Below are 18543 nucleotides of genomic sequence, written 5' to 3'. Positions count from 1 at the left end.
TCACCACCATTGGGTTCATAATTTTGTTTTGTTTTCTTGAGTGCCTTGCGAGGATAAATAATATGCTTCCCCTAAGGCAGCTAGTGTCAGCTGCACCATTTTTGGCTGAGATCCTTTGATGAGCTTCGATTTGCCCTGAAGGCCTGAATACCCTTGAGTTGTTTTGTATTTTGTAGATTTTTATAGAATGTGTCTGACCATGCACAAGTTAAACAATTGTGACAGATGAGTCAGATCTGGAATGAAACAAATGACAACAACCAACAGATGTATCTGATGCAGTCTGTCAGATCACTCATTGGTCAGTTTCTTGCCCAGGTATTTAGCCATTGCCATTTTTGTGGTAAGTGATAAGAAAAACAATATATTTTCATCCTTAATGGACACTGAACAGTGCTGAAATATTGCCTGATTTGGTGATATCAGGTGACGTCACAGCTGCCTTTTGAACTTCATGCTAGTTGGACCTAGCCTGGCCGTTACCAGACTGTGACTCCATTTCATTCCGTCAGTCAGTCTGGGCCAACCCAATGCATTTTGGTTTCCGAGATGGGCGGGTGCTTATCTTGAGGTTTAAAATCATTGGAGTTCCCTTAACCAATCAGCAACGTTTAGTAAGCATTCGGTAGATTAAACTCTTCCCAAAGCCAGTTGGGAGAAGAGCTACGACGTCCTTTCTCATCATAAAACTTACAAGACAATCCTCTTGTTCTCCTTTTAATTGTCTGATGTTCTCGAGAGTTGAGACAACTTCTCCGATAGCTTTTCGTGTCTCTTCCTCCGTAGCCATTTTTGCTATACTGTTAAACTACAAACTCGGCTGGACTACATGCAACTCGGCAAGGCGAGTTTTGCGTCACAGCTCTGAACTGTTCGCTGATTGGTCCGGCAAAATTTTGAGTTCTGGAAACGATTGTCAATGGGGCTGGGCCAGACTGAGTATGAGCTTGAAATCAATTCAGGCGGAAATACGTAGGCTGGTGTCACCAGGCTAAGTTGGACCTACGTACATACCAGTTGACTTATGGGAGAATAAACTTAAACATCTGCATATCTAACTTAAGAATACACATTCTACGAGTAGGCCTATGACACACACACACACAAATTATGCAAATGATAAAAAAAAGTTTAAATATTAAACCATTTCCAGATATGTTGCATAATGTGCCAATATATTAGGGTTAATCAAGACGTCAACATAAGCCTGCTCCTACAGTGTGTCGTATGCTGCCTGACCAAAAGCGCTTTTAAGTATCCTTGGAGAAGGAGTTGAGGATGAGGAAAATGTTGAGAAAGATAGCAAGGAAATAAGGCTATATTTTTGTTACTCAGTTCTCACCGTTGTTTTTGTTTGTCCCCCCAATCTCTTCCACTTTCTGCACAAACCTGTGAGCTAGGTTAGGCCCTACTGAATGCAAAGAGTGAATGCCCTACTGAATGCAAAGAGGAAAAAAGACAAAACAAATGGACATTTAATAACTTTGGCAATTATGTGTCCATAGTTTAATCATACTGTAATGATGGAGAAACTTGAAGGCTTGTCTTTGGCATCTTGCCGTTCATTAACTGCTCTTATACGCATACGCAACACACAATGCACAGGGCAAATGTAGACAAGGACGCTAATGCACTTATCTACACCAGGGCTTTACAACACAAAGTTTCTCAAGTGCTTGGGAAGTTGTCGCTTATGCTGAGAATGCCCCTGAGATGCTTCAGCTGCTTCTGGCAAAGGGACAGGGGCGGCAGCACAGTCTCAGTCTCTCTGTCCCCGCCTGAGTGAGCCAGGTGCCATTAGGGTGCTAGTCTGTCTTGGTGGAGAACCACCGATCTCTGTCAGCTAACTAGCTGGACCCTGTACACAACATTAGAAAGTTGCACTCGTCAGAATGGCGTGCAGTTAAAACGTTCCGTGAGTCCATTACCTTGGGGATGCAACGGAGAAGTACTGAGTCTTTCTGATGCCCAGCTACCGGCAGACCCCCGCTGAACATGCCAACATCAAGTTCTGGCCCTGGTTGCTGTACAGCTCCTCTGGCACGCCTAGATGGCAGAACATGTCAGTGGCCAGCCGCTCAGCAGTGGTGGCAGCATTCTGATTGGGGACTGCGTACGCCTCTTGCTACTTAGTGAAGGAATCCAGCAGGACGTAGCGGTGCCCTTGGACTGTGGTGGGGAAAAGGATGTTTTAATCACACACAGGATTTAGGACTGACACAGAATGGGTAAGATGGCAGGGATCTTATATGCAGGCACAATGGGCAAGGGTAGATATAAATATGCTAATGCACAAGGAAAACTACACCAGGGCATTACACATAACACAGAGATTAAATGGCAATATAATTACGCACAACACTAAAACCGGCATATTCGGACATTGTAGTAAATAAGTAACATTGACATATAATACACAGAATCTACATTACACCACGGTCACTTATGGAAGCACAACACAATAGCACTCTGCAATATTTCTGTGAGCTTAAAATAACTTGTGATTGACTACAATACAAAATAATAAAGGACAAGAATGTACCATTGAAATAACACTGATTCATTTACTGTAAGTGGTAATGTCCCTGCACGTCCTGGTGGTGACCCCAGTGATTCGAAAGAGTCCTGAGTTTTCAACAAAATATTGTTGCCATGGTTTGTTTCAGGGGGAGCTCACAGCTGTGGAGTGTCAGCAGCAAGATGTGAGAGAGACTTTATCACCTGTGGGACAGAGACGCACCTGAGGCTGACAGGTAGAGAGGCATACAGTGCCTGGTTATAAGTGTGGACATTACACAAGTGTACCAATCCCAGACCAAAATATAACATTTGTTTCATCAAGATGCATACAATCTTTGCTAAAGTGAATGACAATTGTGTAAATAAAAGTATACCCTGTGGATCTCAGAGGTACTTCATATGTGTATAAGAAGGAATCGTCTTCTTTGCGACTCTAACACTGTCGCACTTTCTGCACACCCCAACCATCTGCTCTCTAATTGACTACAATTACAATTATGTGTACTGCATGTTTCATATCAACACACTTTGGCTTTATTGTTGTTCCTAAGTTGTAAGGCGCTTTTGATAAATGCACTTGCTAAATAAATGTGTATGCAAAGAGCGTGTGGTTTTGCTGTGTCGTACATGTTTTATTGCACATAAATATTCCATCCTTGTCAATGCACTGGAAATGAAAAGCTGCACTGCTCAGGCATACTGATCTAAGCAACACGTGGTCACCAACAGTCAGCAGTGCTATGGGCCGGATCAGATAACTCTTCTCCCTCTACCTTTCTGTCTCCCTCTCTCTCTCTCTGTCTCCCTCTCTGTCTCCCTCTCTCTCTCTCTTTCTCTCTGTCTCCCTCTCTGTCTCTGTCTCCCTGTCTCTCTGTCTCCGTCTCCCTCTTTCTCTCTGTCTGTCTCTCTTTGTCTCACTCTCTCTTTGTCCCTCTCTGTCTCACTCTCTCTCGCTGTCTCCCTCTCTGTCTCACTCTCTTTCCCTCTCTGTCTCTCTGTCTCCCCCTGTCTTTCTCCCTCTCTCTCTCTCTCACTCTCACTCTCTCTCTCTCTCTCTCTCTTTTTATTTAGAGGGGTTCTGTGTGCATCATGGGTCCCTTGCCGTAGCCCCAGGTCTAGTTCTGCTGTGCCATTCATCCTGGGCAGGGCGTGGTGTCACTAAGGCCCATTACCACCAACGTCCATTACTGTTTCTCAGTGATTCATGCCTCTCCAATTCACACATTAATAACACAGACCAGTCCAGCCCCACACCCTCCCACCCAATACTGATGCGTTTCGCTGAACTACTAGAATGGTTTATAATACTGAAGACATGCTTGCCTCAGCAGCATCTATGAACTCAGCATGTTCATAGAGACCTATGGATAATATATAACAATTTTATAATATATAATAATATAATAATAATATATAATGATATTGGTGTCGTGTTCCTGCATGGCCGCTCATCTGTAAAAGTTCCTTTTGAGATTTTTATAAGAGCCTTATAGTTGAGGAAGGGTATATAGATTTGAATAACATGTTTAAGTCATATATCTAGTCAAAGTACATGGTCTGAGAAAAGCTTTTGAATGGCATATCCTATTGCATTTTGTGCAAGTAAATTGATTATTTGACAAAACCTAGTAGCACTACACATTTTGCTTGAAATAAAATACAGTCTGAGTATTTTGTCCAGAGAATGTTGAAAAGAATGCACAAGACAGCTTTTGCCCTTAACTGAATACACTTCCTTTCCTTCTTCATACGAAAGAAACTAATCAACAAAAGTCATTTTGTCCTCAAAATAGATCAACTAGATGCACACATAAACTATCACTATACACTTTCACCAAATACACAGAGCACATATTACTATAGTTATCATTTACCGCTGAATGAACAAGATCCTCTGAATGCTCATTTTGTTTATGTAATTAATTTACTGAAACATGCATGTGCATGAAAAGGGCCTTTGTCCAATTTGTTTCATGATTCAGCCAACGATCCCTCATATGGTGAAAATGAAAATGTTATCCACTACATTTACCCCTACATCTTGGAAGTAGTGATCAGAGTTATCTGTGTATTCCTCTCAGCTTCCTATCATCCATTTATAACACAGTTGTTTTGTCTGCAGTTGTCCACTTGAATTAGGAATGGCTTGCCTTTGGTTGTATTTGTTTAATCGTGTGTAAACCTAAGCACTGAATCTGTGTAAATACATTGGAAATTCGCCCCTTAGTGATTTATATCCGCTGCCTTTGTGTTCCTGGTCTTCCCCCACCATCCGTTTGGGCTCTGTTGAATATCAGCTGAATTTCAAACATTTTATTGACAGCATCCTATTCGTTTGCAAAGTTTGCAAACGAGAGGGAAAAGAGGAGTCTCAGGTCTTGCCAGAGAAGGTTTACAGTCTCCCTCTCGTCAACTGCTTTCTTTTAGACTGTGGTCTTTACATCTGACATCAACAGGACTTTGTCATGAGGACATAAAGCCTATCATCAAAGCATTCCGTCCCCACTCCATTTATTCTTATTTCATGGGCCATCAACTCTGACATGTTAGTGTGGAGTAGACAGCCATTATGTTGTGATAGCCGTAAGAATAATCGTCGTCGTCTGAGGAACCACTGATATAGCTGTTGACAGTCACTGGTAAAACTACTGAACGTACTGTAACTTTGAAGTTTACAAGAACTGTCTCAGTTAAACAAACAGTATAAATCATACGCTTGGCTGTGTCTCACCACACCACCAGCTGAACTGTTTCAGGCTCCTTACAAGCAGGAAGGAGCAACTGGTGCAACAGCACTCCAGGGGCGCGTGTCGTGTCGAGAATATGTGATCTCTGGTAATGAAACCTCTGTCCTCAAAGGTTACCTCAGAATTACATTTGCGTCGTACACCTCAGACACTCCAAGCCCCCATGCTGGCTTTGATCTCAGCGCGGTTTGGCAGACGTGTCACTCTCTGAGCTGATCCCTCAGTCGTGGCAGTCTTGAGACCTAGATAGGGTGTTGTGAAAAATCGCTGCCGTGTCCTCTGTTCTCTAGCCATGCAAATACAAGGCATGATTAGCAGCTGTTTACTGGTGGTGTAGATGTGTGCGAAACTACCACTCGGACCTCAGAGGCACAAATTCTCCCTCGTTGGCTCCTCTTGGGGCCTCGGAAATGAGCAGATTTACAAGTCGTCCACTGATCCAATTAAGGAATTTTGCCCCTGTGAGACCGACTGCAAGAGCAACAAGTTAATTAAGACTGGAAAAGAACTTCATCAATGCATGATTCATCAGAAGCCTTAAATTATGCACTAACTCAGTAAGTCTGTGTACTCAGATGAAATTAGCATGATAATCATAATGAGTAATCAATCACGTGATGGATTTCTTTATGCTTTCATAAATATCTGTGTAGATGACTCGAATGTTAACCAGATAGGACAGTGACCATGAATAATTGCTCTGCACAGATTCATTACTAATATGTGCCATGCATACAACATGTAGTCTTAAGTCTCCTATAATTCTCTTGATTTGGTCCTTCCTGGAGACAAGGATACACGTAAGGTGAAAGTATCTTTTTCACTTCCTGTTTGTGTGATATGCGAGATGTGTGTCTAACTTGACTATTTTTGCCGAAGCTGTCAACTCCTCCATTAACTGAGTTAGTAATGTGGAAGAGCTGTCCTGTTTGTCCAGTGTACCTGTCGAGTGTTCCGAGTGCCGTCTGGAGAGCTGTGTGTCCAGTGTACCTGTCTTGTGTTCCAAGTGCCTTCTGGAGAGCCAGACTGTCCTAATGAAAGAGGAGAGAGGGCAGCGCTTGGTGCCGTGACTCGTTAGAAACATAATTATGTGAACCAGCGGTGTGCCAATTGTCTTTCTGCAGAGGGCCTCCACCGTCCCGGGGGGAGGTGAGAGATCCTGTCGCATTAGCAGAAAAGAGTTTTTCAGGTTATCTCAAGGTGCTGGGCTTCAGCTGGGTTAGGCGGAGTGCATGTGAGATTATTAACATCTAAATGGTTTGCTCCAAAAAAAATATATTTACAATATATAACGACAGCAGAAGTGCTTATTTTTTTTTTAACTGTTGAAAGATAAAGATACACAATTTTTAGCATGCCTGAAGGGCAAAAGAAAAATCTTATTCCAGTATTCATATAAAGACATATTCCCATCAGTCCAGGATGCAGAGCAGAGATAAGATTTGATTTCGTTTAACTTGTGTCAGACAGCATTCGCGCCAATCATCTTGATACCCTGAGAGACTGTGTAGAGATCTGAGCAGTGTGAAGATGGCTTTTGAATGTCTCAGACTCCATTCCACGAGTCTCTTGGTAAGAGATGGCTAAGAGGGTGCGAAACTCATCTGCCCCGTTGCCTCACTGATTCCTATAAACGTTCAACCCTAGTGCCGACCCATTTACTCCCCAACCAATCCTGCCTTTGGACTCCGTTAATACTGGTGGTCGGATAATAAGGTCTCCAGCTATTTGCCGTCCATACCACCCAATCACTTCAACGAAGCCCTGGGTCCAGTTTGGTTCACCATCTGATGGGATGCCATAACCCATATAGGTAAGGGATAGTGAGGGATATTACCCCATCATGGACACAGAGCTGAAAACTACTTTGCAGGGGCCAATGCAGTTATTTCACAATAGACGGTTTTCCCAACCACTTTTCTTGCTATCATTACAATTCGTGCACCAGTACTTCTGGACAACTCAGAGACTGTTTTTTTTTTTTTTTGCTTGTCAGTGCTAAAATAACCGTAAATTGTGCTCTGGCTCAAACATCATTCAAGTGGAAGAAAAGAAAAACAGGTTTTTGTCGCTGATATAGGAAGAGAGTAAGGAAGAGAGACAGAGACACTTATAAAGGTTGCATTAATCCCTCTTCAAGGTTGAACTCATTCTCTGAGTCATGATTATATAGACTCGCAACGTTTTAATCCCAAATGAATGTCTCAGAGCAACCAGTTAAGTCACCCTGTCAATCACAGTGTGTGTGTACTGGGGAACAGGGATGGCGAGGACCGAGGGTCAGGTGCACGGATCCGTGTACAGAGGTCCTTTCCTGTCCTTCCCTATATGCTCTTTCTTGTTACAGCATCACAGATTATAATTTTGACCCCTTAGTTCTCACAGATATCATCACACAGCATCCAGTCTTTAAGATCTATGGTTCTGCCTGTAAAGGCACTGGCAAACAGCACAGGGCTGTAATTTACTGTTGGAACCACAATTTACAATCCAAACTGTGAGCATGATGATACATTTTACATGGGAATACATTCCTGTTAAGGTTTTCTGGGCAAAAAAAAAATACTTTTACCTTGTTGCATTTGTGACAGAGTACATTTAGTCTCCACTTTTATGTCATGCTCATCAAATAACAATCAACTCGGTTGAGGCGAAATCGTATCATAGTGTATGAACAGCTCTGTGGGGTAGCACAGGAGTGTTTGAAATGGGGTCAGACGATAATTAAAATGGACACCTGTGGTTGTGCTCATGCTTGTCAAGGGTTTGTGTCTGAGTGGTTGTGGGGCCTCGGGGGTAGGAATCTTGGCGGGTGTGTACACAAGCCTCGCATCCTCCGGTCTAGCAGGGTGTTGTGTCTGTGAGCAGGCAGGCAGGCAGGCAGGCAGGCAGCAGGACACGTGGATTGGCAGGCGTACGGACTGTGATCCTTCACTGAACTGCGAGAGTGAATACCTCGGTAGGTTGGATTCAGTTCGGCACGACTCCATCTCTGAGGTCCATTCAAAGTCAAAAAGGTAAAAGATTTGGGATAGTTCTAAACACACTGTGGGCCTATCTGAGCTTGCATTCATATGATGCTGGACTGGTTAATATGTTTGAAACACCCTATGATTGTCATCAGGTGGATAGTTTATGGTTATTTTGTTTATGTGACTCCTCTCTAGTTAAAGCAGCAAGTAGTTATGTTCCAAAACTAGCAAGCTAACTACCTAAACCTCATGCAAAGACCTTGCAAAAAACACCAACAGCCCATCAGCTGTGAATTGAAAGCTTTTCTTCAATTTTTGCAGGGTGTACCAGCCCGGAACACAGAACTACATGGTTCTTATCATGAATGGCTAGTGGGAAAGACACAGGTGTTTATCTGTCTTTCACATGACCATATGCTATCAAAAGGAGTTTCAGGGTGGTACCAAAACTAGTTGTCCATAAAACCATACCACAAAAAGTGTTGTTACAAATTGTTACATAAAATATAAATAAACAGATGCCCATCAGCATTAGGCTAGCCATCTCTTTTAAAATATAGACCCTGATGGTAGACCCTGACCATATTATTTCATTTCAAAGGCTATCATCTCATCACCAGAATGGTTAGTCACAGGCTACTAGGTATTCTGTGAGAGCACTGCCATACTTAATTTGACCACTAGTTGGCTGTTTATGGTTCTCTTTCCATTTTATCGCCCTCAACCCTTGCCCAACACTTTAGGAACCACTGACCTAATGGTACAGCAAGAATCAGAAGCACAGAGTCTAGTTTTGTTTCACGTTGGCCTACTTTACCTCAGTGTTGTTGCTTTGTTATTATGTCTCTATAGCCGATCAGGCACACCCTCAACATGAATGTGATGTGAGCAAGAACGCAAGAATACTGAATAATTAAATGGTATGAAAAATGTAATTATTGAAAGGGGACATTTAAAGGGCAGCTGCATGGCTTAAACTGTTACTATTTCTGCGCAACCATTAGTTACTCTGTTGCTAGCATCCCAGTTGCTTGAGAGGTTGGAACAAGTTAAGTAGCACTAAATGACTACAAACTGCCATAATGGCCTTTCAACAGCAGAGCAATGCACAAGGTTTTGACATGCTTTCAGTCTTCATTGTAGCACCTAAAAGACATCCACACATCTTTCTCAGTGCCAGATGGCTTCTCACACATTTTACAGCTATAGATCTATCTATAGAGTTCTATATTTTCATCTCCCATTCCCGATGCTCTTCCAATCTCCTGAAAGAAAACAAGGAATACATTAAGGTGTGAATCATCTGAGGTGTTTGAGCAGGTGTGTCTCAGTTCCATCCATACTGGTGCACACCAGTCGGTGGGGGTGTTAATTAACTGTTGCCGTGCCAATTTTAGCATGTCACCATAGCAGCCTACCATGTCTCCATTTCAAAGTGTCTTTCTTTCTCAAACTGATGCATCTTCTTTGATCCCTGAGGCGTTTCCTCTCTCTCTTATCTCAGAGAAGCTCAACTGAGGGCATATGTATCTGTCTTTATCCTGTTTGTTGCTGAACATTGCACTCAATACGAGGGCTGCAATATCAACGAGGCACTCATCAGCATGGGCGCTATATGTCTTCTGGAGTGGCCATGACAGTGCCATCCATCACTGGGTAATTAAGACACAGCACAGCCCCAATGAGCCATTGTTTGCAGGTAAGCTGCAGTGGATGACACAGTCATAACACATTTTCTCTTCTCCCTGTATCTCTTTCCCTTTTCCTAGAATCAATGATGGGGGGGGGAGGGTAGCAAAAGACTTAAAGTGGTAACCTGCAGGGTGTTCGATATCAGCTGGCCTGTAAAATGTGCTTAATTTATTTGCCTCCTCATTCCCTGTAGTTGAGTCAGCTCTTTCCCCCGTCGACCATTCAGTTTCCAGGGACATAGGCTGCCTGACAAAAGGGAGATATAGCATTTTTTGTACTTCTTGATACATACCATAAAAAAGCCCATCAGAAATAATGGCAAAGGCAGGGTAAATATATCAGTGTTTATGTGAGTCGTGAGGAAATAGCCAGTGGGACACCGTTTTTGGACGTTACGTTTGGAGAAGAGGATGAAACTTAATTAAAGGACCTCAATTTAAGTGCATTTCCCTTTATGGGCAGCCAACCTAACTTCTTAAATTGGTATTAAAAATAACACTAAATAACACTGACTTGCACGCCATCACAAAGGGTGCATCATCTCCCTTTCTAACCAAACATACTTAATTTTACAGAGAGGGAAACAATCAAATTAAGACTTCATAAATACAAATCTTAAAAATAGCTGAGCTCCCTGTGCTGAATCGCTTCAACCACTGTACAGGAAGGCGAGGGGATATCTCCAGGAGGCAGTCACAATTTGCCGAATTAAAAATACATGAATCCTCAACTGCGGTGCCGGTGTTGGCATTTATTGATGAATAGCATAATACAATGAAATGACTGCCTTCCTGAAATATTTAAGCAGTGGGGTTATCAAAGTCTTAATGTTTTGAAAGTGGAACTGCGATATCATCAAGAAGCAGGGAGTTATTTAAGGAAACGGTGAGGAACGGCATCTCAGGCCATAGAAAAAGCTCCAGTCTAGGGGCTCTGTAATTACAGGGGAAAAAAGGAGTGGGATGCAGTGATCATTTACCACATCCAGCTTCGTGCTCAGACAGCTCTTCACAGACTGAAACCACTCTCTGGCAGACGGACTGCGCTGTAAATATCTATTCCTGTCTCTGGATGAACTGACAAGATCTGACCCGTATGACTGTGTATTCAGTATTGAAGATGGTGCGAGAAGTTTTCGTGAGCAAAGAAGTATGAAGTATTGAACTGATATATAGTTTATGAGAGGCGGCACTAGATAATGAATTATATATAAAGCATAATCTAAGGTCTTTTTGAGATTGGAACAGCTAATAAATTGTCTTATGGAGTTGTCGTACTACCATGATGACCATGATGATCTTAACAATAAGGCAGTCTATGTTCTTATTGAAGTAAACATATGATTGAATGTCCAGATCCAGAGGTTCAGATTTACATGAGGCAAATCATTATTGGAGTTTTTTCTTGGAACTATTTGGAGAAAACTGGCACCTGTGAACTATGTACAATTTGTACAATGTGGTGTTTTTTCAGAATCCTTCTGTGAGTGCTTCAAATAACTGAAAAATCCCCCAAACCCCAAAAGAGTTGTGTGACTTTCACATTAACTTTCTACGCATGTCATCATACCTTTCATCTGAGTTTCTACCCTTTCTATCGATCCTCCAACCCCCCCCCCCCCCCCCCTTTCTCTCAACCCGATCCCTTGGTTTGATGAACAAAGGGTGTCCTCTTCACACCGTCACCTTGGCCCTCAGTGTGCAGAGGAAACGTGCCTGGGCCTTTGGAGCGCACAGACATCCTTCTGTGAGCGCGAAGGCTCTCTCATCCTGAATGGTCAATCATGCGTCATCACCCAATTCACAGTGACTCGAATGATGAATGTGCAATTTGAATGACAACTATTAACGAACAAGACTAATTGAAGTAGATTTTCTTTGGTTCCGGTCATCTTCTGTTCATTCCAATTTGAGTGCTTGGTCCAAAGAATCTTCACATTTTCACAATAATATGCATATAATGTAGGGCTACAAGCATAATGTGGTTCCTCATTGCTAAACATGTATGCGCTGATGCTCAGAATGATTTGGAGACAATTATTTTTGGTTGATATGTTCTCCTGGTGTCTCCTGAGAGCTCTTGAAGTCATTTTAGAGCCCATTTGAGCAGGTCTTTATGGTGTTGGTTTGTCATTATTGTGCTGATGGGGGAATTAATTGCATTGTGGGTGCGTCTTTGTGGACAATTTGTCACAAACTCTCACAGGAAATGTGTCTTTCAGCCTGATTGTGTTGACTAATTTGGGCCTTGTTCTCATCTTCCCCTGTTTGAATGTGAGCTATCCATGTAATTGTCTTTAATGCATTTATTAAATACAAACAAACAAATAGAAAAATTTCTTTTTTTATATCTTTATTGTTCACTGTCTGCTTTTCTGTCATGTGATGTGTTTTCTTTTAGTAACATTGGAGTGACATTGTCCTGTCAACATGTATTTTCTTGGATTACCATTGAGCCGTTCTCATGCTAAAGCTGTTGTTAATTAGTTAGGCTTGACACAAGAATAACATTCTTAAAGTCATTCTACTGTATGTATTTTTAGCTTTTTAGCCTAAGTTGTGACCAAATTCTCTCAGATGGCTTTAGTATTCCATTTTCACCTTCAGGAGGACTCTGGGCAATCCAGGAAAAAGGGACTGTTCTCTCTTACTTCACCACTCTACAGCACAGCATCCAATAAGATAAGGGAGGAGAGACAGAGAGACAGAGACAGACAGAAAGAGAGACTAAGGATTTCTGTTAAAAAGGGACAGCATTCTACAAGGAAAGAGGTGATACGTGAACCAGTTGGGGTAACAACACCCCCCACCCCTTACCCCGCCGCTTTACTCCTCGACTTCCGTTCCCCACCTTGTCAGCCGTCCTCTTCCTGTGCTTGCCGTTTTAAGATTAGATGGCCACTGCCGTCCCCGGCCCCCTGGCTCTTTCTTCAACACCTTCTCTGGCTGCCTCCTCTTTGTACCTGTCGGTGGCAGTGACCTCTGAACGCAAGGCAATTTGAAGCCCAGCTTAAATGTCAGCCAGCTACTCCTAGCCTGTTGATTATGGAGACCAAGATAGTGGAGGGAAAGAGGGAGATAAAGGGAGAGAGAGTTTATGACTGTGAGGGGGGGGGGGGGGTGTTTGGTTTGGGGGAGTAAGAATCAGCAGTTCATTTTTGTTTGCCATGAATTATTCAGAAGCTTTCTCGTCGCAGTGCCTTTGAGTAGATGTCTTAACATGTCTATTGCCGAGTGGCTAAGTGGTGGCTTTACCGTTGGCAGAATGAATAATGTGTACATCATTTCCAGTGATGACTACATTCAACCACAAATGATGTCATAGGGTAAGCTTTTATCAGTTCTAAGAAAGATTTCAAAGACGGCACACTCAGATGAACAGGAAACAAGAAAGTAAGAGTAGAACGTCTTGGCTTCTTGTTTTCCCATTAGACCTTAGATGACATCAATCACTGTATGGCAGATTTATCCCATGTATATATAACTGCTATAAATGAGATGCAAATGTGACTTAAAATACAAAATACTGAAGTATCACATATTTACATATTCAAAAAGCATGCATAGACCATTATTAAAGCAACATTAAAGTGTTTTGGTCTAAAACTAGCGAGCTAACTACCTAAAAGGCATGCAGGAACTAAATTATGTTAACACCACCAACAGCCCAATTGGCACTGATAAAAGCTTTCTAATGTGCTAACCAGTGTATTTTGGCAATGTAGTTGCTGATGTCTTGTTTAGCTTTTCTTACGTTTTCACAGGATGTTCCGTCCTACACAGAACGACAGGACATAGTGCGTAGCTGGGGTACTAGTGTGAACACTTGCGGTATTTATCTGTCCTTCATGTGACCATATTCCATCAAAATGAATTCGAAGATGATACCAAAACTAGTTGATTATAAAATCGTACCAAGGTTGCAGCTTGTAAGGGATACATTCGTATTCAGGAGATAAATGGTCTTCAAGTAATGTAATGTTCTGTAAGGCAACCTCAGAGCATCTGATGTGGATGGGATCTTAGGAAACGGGAATTTAATAATCATGTAGAACTATGCCTTATTAAAATGCTTATGGATGGACTCCTAATACGACATACATGAATGCTACATTCAGTTGATTGTCAAGAGCAACATACACACACACACACACAAACACACACACTCACACCCCACACATAAACACACACACACACACACACACACACACACACACACACACACACACACACCCCACACACACACACACACACACACACACACACACACACACACACACACACACACACACACACACACACACACACATCCCCCCACACACACACCCCACACATACACAAACACACACCACTGACATTCACTCTGCTCTGCTTAGACTTATAATCAGGGAACAGAGGCTGTGCCTGATGCCTTTCCCCTAGTTATTACAGCTAATTGCTCCTAATGAAGAAGCCTCTGTGAAGATGCAGGTTCTGATTAGTGGCAAGCCATTCGGTGATATTTCTTTCTGTCTCAGTATAAGTTACTCCCTCCTTAATTGTTTCTTTTCATTATTCACCTGTTTTATTGACAGCTTCCTTGCAGAAGCCATGCTCATTAGTAAACACTTAACTGAGGCTCTTGCTGCTGTGTCATTAAAATGGAATTCAGACTTTTGTGTCTTTCAATGTGATGTGCTTCAACAACTTCAACTTCAACTACTGCTGATGAAATTCAGCCCTATGTTTCACTTGTTCGATTTCTAGCTCTGTTTTTCCCCTGGTGGATTAAGCTACACTGACCACTCCTTACATGGCTGAAATGACATCACATTAATGGACCTACTGGTTGGACTCTGGACTTTGAGATGAATGACATTTTTTCTCAGTTGCTTTGGTACAGTTCTAGATCATAATTAATATAATTAAAATTCTCAGAACAGTTTGTTTAACCTCCATGTCATCTAAAAACATACAAATCATAACAGCAATTTCTCATTCTTTCGAACATTTTGCAAATTCTTTTTGCACATTCATGTTAAAGGGTATGTACAATCGTTAGCTAGTTAGTCTTACCCCCCAAAACATCTAGGGATCTATGCATTGTGTAAGTCATGTCATGCAAATGGGTTGAAGCTCTTGAAGACCGAACTCTTTAAAAAGCACCTCCTTTCCTTAACTTGCACTCCCTCTACCTTCCTCTTTCTTCCTCTACCTCTCCTTATCTCCTCTAACTACTTCTTAACTCACACTTACAGTAGTTACATTCCTGCACTTTGTATTCCTTATGAATGTAGTATTTATTGTTACACTAGGTCTCTATTGCTCGTAGCTTGATTGTTTTCTCCTTGGTACGTCGCTTCAGATAAAAGCATCTGATAAATTACCAAATGTAAATGTAAACCAGTAACCATTGTGTGTCAACCATATGCTTTCAGTGACATGGTATTTTTGGAATGTTGACAAAATTATTTGTCATTCAAACCTTGATTGTTTGCATGTGATTAATGAGGATTAATTCAATTTATTCAGACAAAAATGAGTTTAAAACCTCTGATACTTCTAAGCCAAGAGTGGATGTGTCAGGCCAGGTCATTGGGAAATACAGTACAGTAAGTGTGTAGCACTATATCAGACAACAGTGTGTTAAGTCATAGTTTATCTTTCTCAAAATCATTTATATGGATTGATAGGGAAATATAAACCTCTGACTTTAATTGAGTATGTATGAGTGTAAATCATATGCCTTATTTTGCTGAAACTGTTTCTGTATATCTTTGATTCTTAAGTGCTGACGGTTCTGACTCTGTGTAGGTGCTTAAAAGTATATCTTCTGTGTGTGTGTGTGTGTGTGTGTGTGTGTGTAAGCAAGGACTGATGTGAAGAACTAGTTGTCCTTTTTTTCTGCCTTGCTTATGCATTACATTGCAAAAAGCATAGTAAGATGACCTCAGACGTCAGAGACCGATCACGTGGTTATCCCTGCTGACAAAATGTTTTGGCGTCAGAGAACGCTAACATCTTTCTATATAAACCTCGTGTGATGTGTCTTATTTAGCTTCTCTCTCGTCTGTTGCAGTCTGGGAGTGAGCCCAGGCTCTCTCTCTCTCTCTCTCTCTCTGAGAGTGGGCCCGTAACTCTCTCTGGCCTGCCAGGACATGGGTGAGCCCGACAAGCTTGTTGTTGGTGTTGTTGAATAAATATACTCATATGCAACTCCGGAGTCCTGTGGGAACTTGAGTGAATTTTCACCTAACAGGGATCTCAGTCATAAGAATGAGAGGAGGGTTTGTAAGAGCAGCATGCCAAATTGTATGCATGTGGTCACTTAGGTCACTGTAAACACCATCAGGGAATGGTTTGGTGCCCTCAAAATAATAAGATCAACTTTTATTAATCCCATTAATTAATTAAATGAATACTGATTACGGATCCATCTGTTTTATGCTTTACTTTATCCAATAGAAAAGTTCTGTTCTGAGTGAAGATGAAATGATTATGATCATCCTGATACAATAACATTAATCCATTAAGAATTACTGTAATGTTTTTCAACAGGTTCTAATTGTTGCTACTGTCCAGTCTTTCAAGTTATGTTCTGCATCTTATTACTACATACGTTATTTACATACCAGTTGACATTGTTGTCATGAATAGCTTTCTAACCTGCACCAAAAGAATATTCAGTTCGTTTGAGGCAATAATCTGGTGAGGTAATCCCAGATTGAAAAGAGTGTGAGTACAAGGAAAAGTACTGTAAATACTAGAATACTTGGAAATAAGAAATACACTTTCATATTGGAATATTATTTATATTAATATTAATAGTTTTATTCTGACAAAATGGCTGCCAAGCATTTTGACTGTCTTGGTTCAAGTCAGTGATAAACGGACTATTTATTCTGCCAAATTGATTGGCATAGTTATTTAGTATTAAGATTTAAACTAATATTTTTGAGCGAGTTACGTGCTTTTGCTGGTAATCCTTACTATGGTGCATTTTATACTAACTATTCTGATAAATGCACTCAGTGTTTTGAAATGTTAAGGATGATTGGAAGAATGTACCAGAGCGACTGAGAAAAACTGTGACACACCTATCAGAAGCACTAGCAGCACTGTCAGCTTTCTTGGCCCATCTTGGTGTGACTATCCGCTTCCCATTGGCTGTCCACTCTGACAGTAGCCGCAGTCAGCCGTGGAGAGGCTCCTTCGCCACCCTAAGCATGTGGCCTGTCCCTGACTGCCCCACTCCACACTGCGGCATGAATAAACATGAGTTGCCCACTGCCAGACGGAGAATAAACAAGAGAGACCCGTCGACAGACTGCAGATATGAAGGTGTGCACTGCAGGGAACTGTGTAAGAGGTGTGTGTGTGTGTGTATATCTGTGTGTGTGTGTGAGTGTGTGGTGTGCGTGTGTGTGTGTGTGTGTGTGTGGGTTGGTGTGTGTTTATGCGTGCGTGAACGGATAAGGCCACATAGCAACGACAAGTATGCCATTTGTGGAAGCAGAAGAATTACATTAACTTTTTTGTTGCGTGTGTACTTTCACAGTTGATTATTATAACAATAATTCCTTTGTCCTGTGCACCTTGGAAGTGGGGAGAGAGCGTGTGGCATGTACCGTTGGGAGACGTGCTGCCTTTCTGCACTTTAATTAGAGGATTACAGGCAGGTCCCCTCTGGAATAGACTACATACGCACTTGCTCCAAGATATTAGCTAGGCTACTTAGTCAGGTGTAGCAAAGATTTGCTTCAATGATTTGATTTCTTAGTTAAGCCTTTAACATCTACGCCTATATATAGACCTATATACAGGCCTCTCAGCATAAAACTTGGTTACACTGGTGCAATACACGCAGACTGCACAGTGGATCCCGGGTAATTACCATGACTACAAGCAACCTTTGGGGATCTCTCCATTTGCCTGTTGTGTTTGTTTGCACGTCCAAGTTCACCATGCCTGTGGAGAAAGTACATCCCTGAAGGCCAGCTCAATTTTTTTTTTTTTTAGTTGAGTGCTCTGTCTGATATTGTAGAAGGCTTTTGTGGATGGATACTTTTAGGGAGTACACTGAGGGAAAACTGATTCTTGTGGCCATTTAAATTTCATGAGGCTTTTAAATCTAGAAAAAAAAAAAAACTCTTGGCAACTGCGAGCAGAGGAAAACACATTTTCCCGCTTCCAAACAGGGTGCTAAAAGCACAGGGGTGCCTCTCAGTGCCCCGAGAGAGAGAGGTGTGTTCTGAAGGACCATGGGGAAACTCCTTTTTTGGTCACTCTCTGTGTGTGTGTGTGTGTGTGTATGTGTGGTACCATCCGACACATGGGATTAATGAGAGTACAAAGACCCAGCTTCTGACATGTTGCCTTTTGGATGCTGAGCGGACGGGATGAAATGGGAAAAACACTGACCGGTATCCAAAGAAACAGAGAGGGCAGTACGAAAGACAGAGAGATTGTACTAATGCTTGTTTAGGTTCCAAAAATGCACAATGGACATGGTATGTTATGTGTGTGTGTGTGTGTGTGTGTGTGTGTGTGTGTGTGTGTGTGTGTTTATGTGTTCGAGTGTGTGTGTGTTCGAGTGTGTGTGTGTGTTTGTGTGTTGTGTGTGCAAAGAGTGAG

Source organism: Sprattus sprattus, assembly GCF_963457725.1.
Source record: "Sprattus sprattus genome assembly, chromosome: 7".
Lineage (NCBI taxonomy): Eukaryota > Metazoa > Chordata > Actinopteri > Clupeiformes > Clupeidae > Sprattus > Sprattus sprattus.
This window is presented reverse-complemented; position numbering follows the sequence as displayed.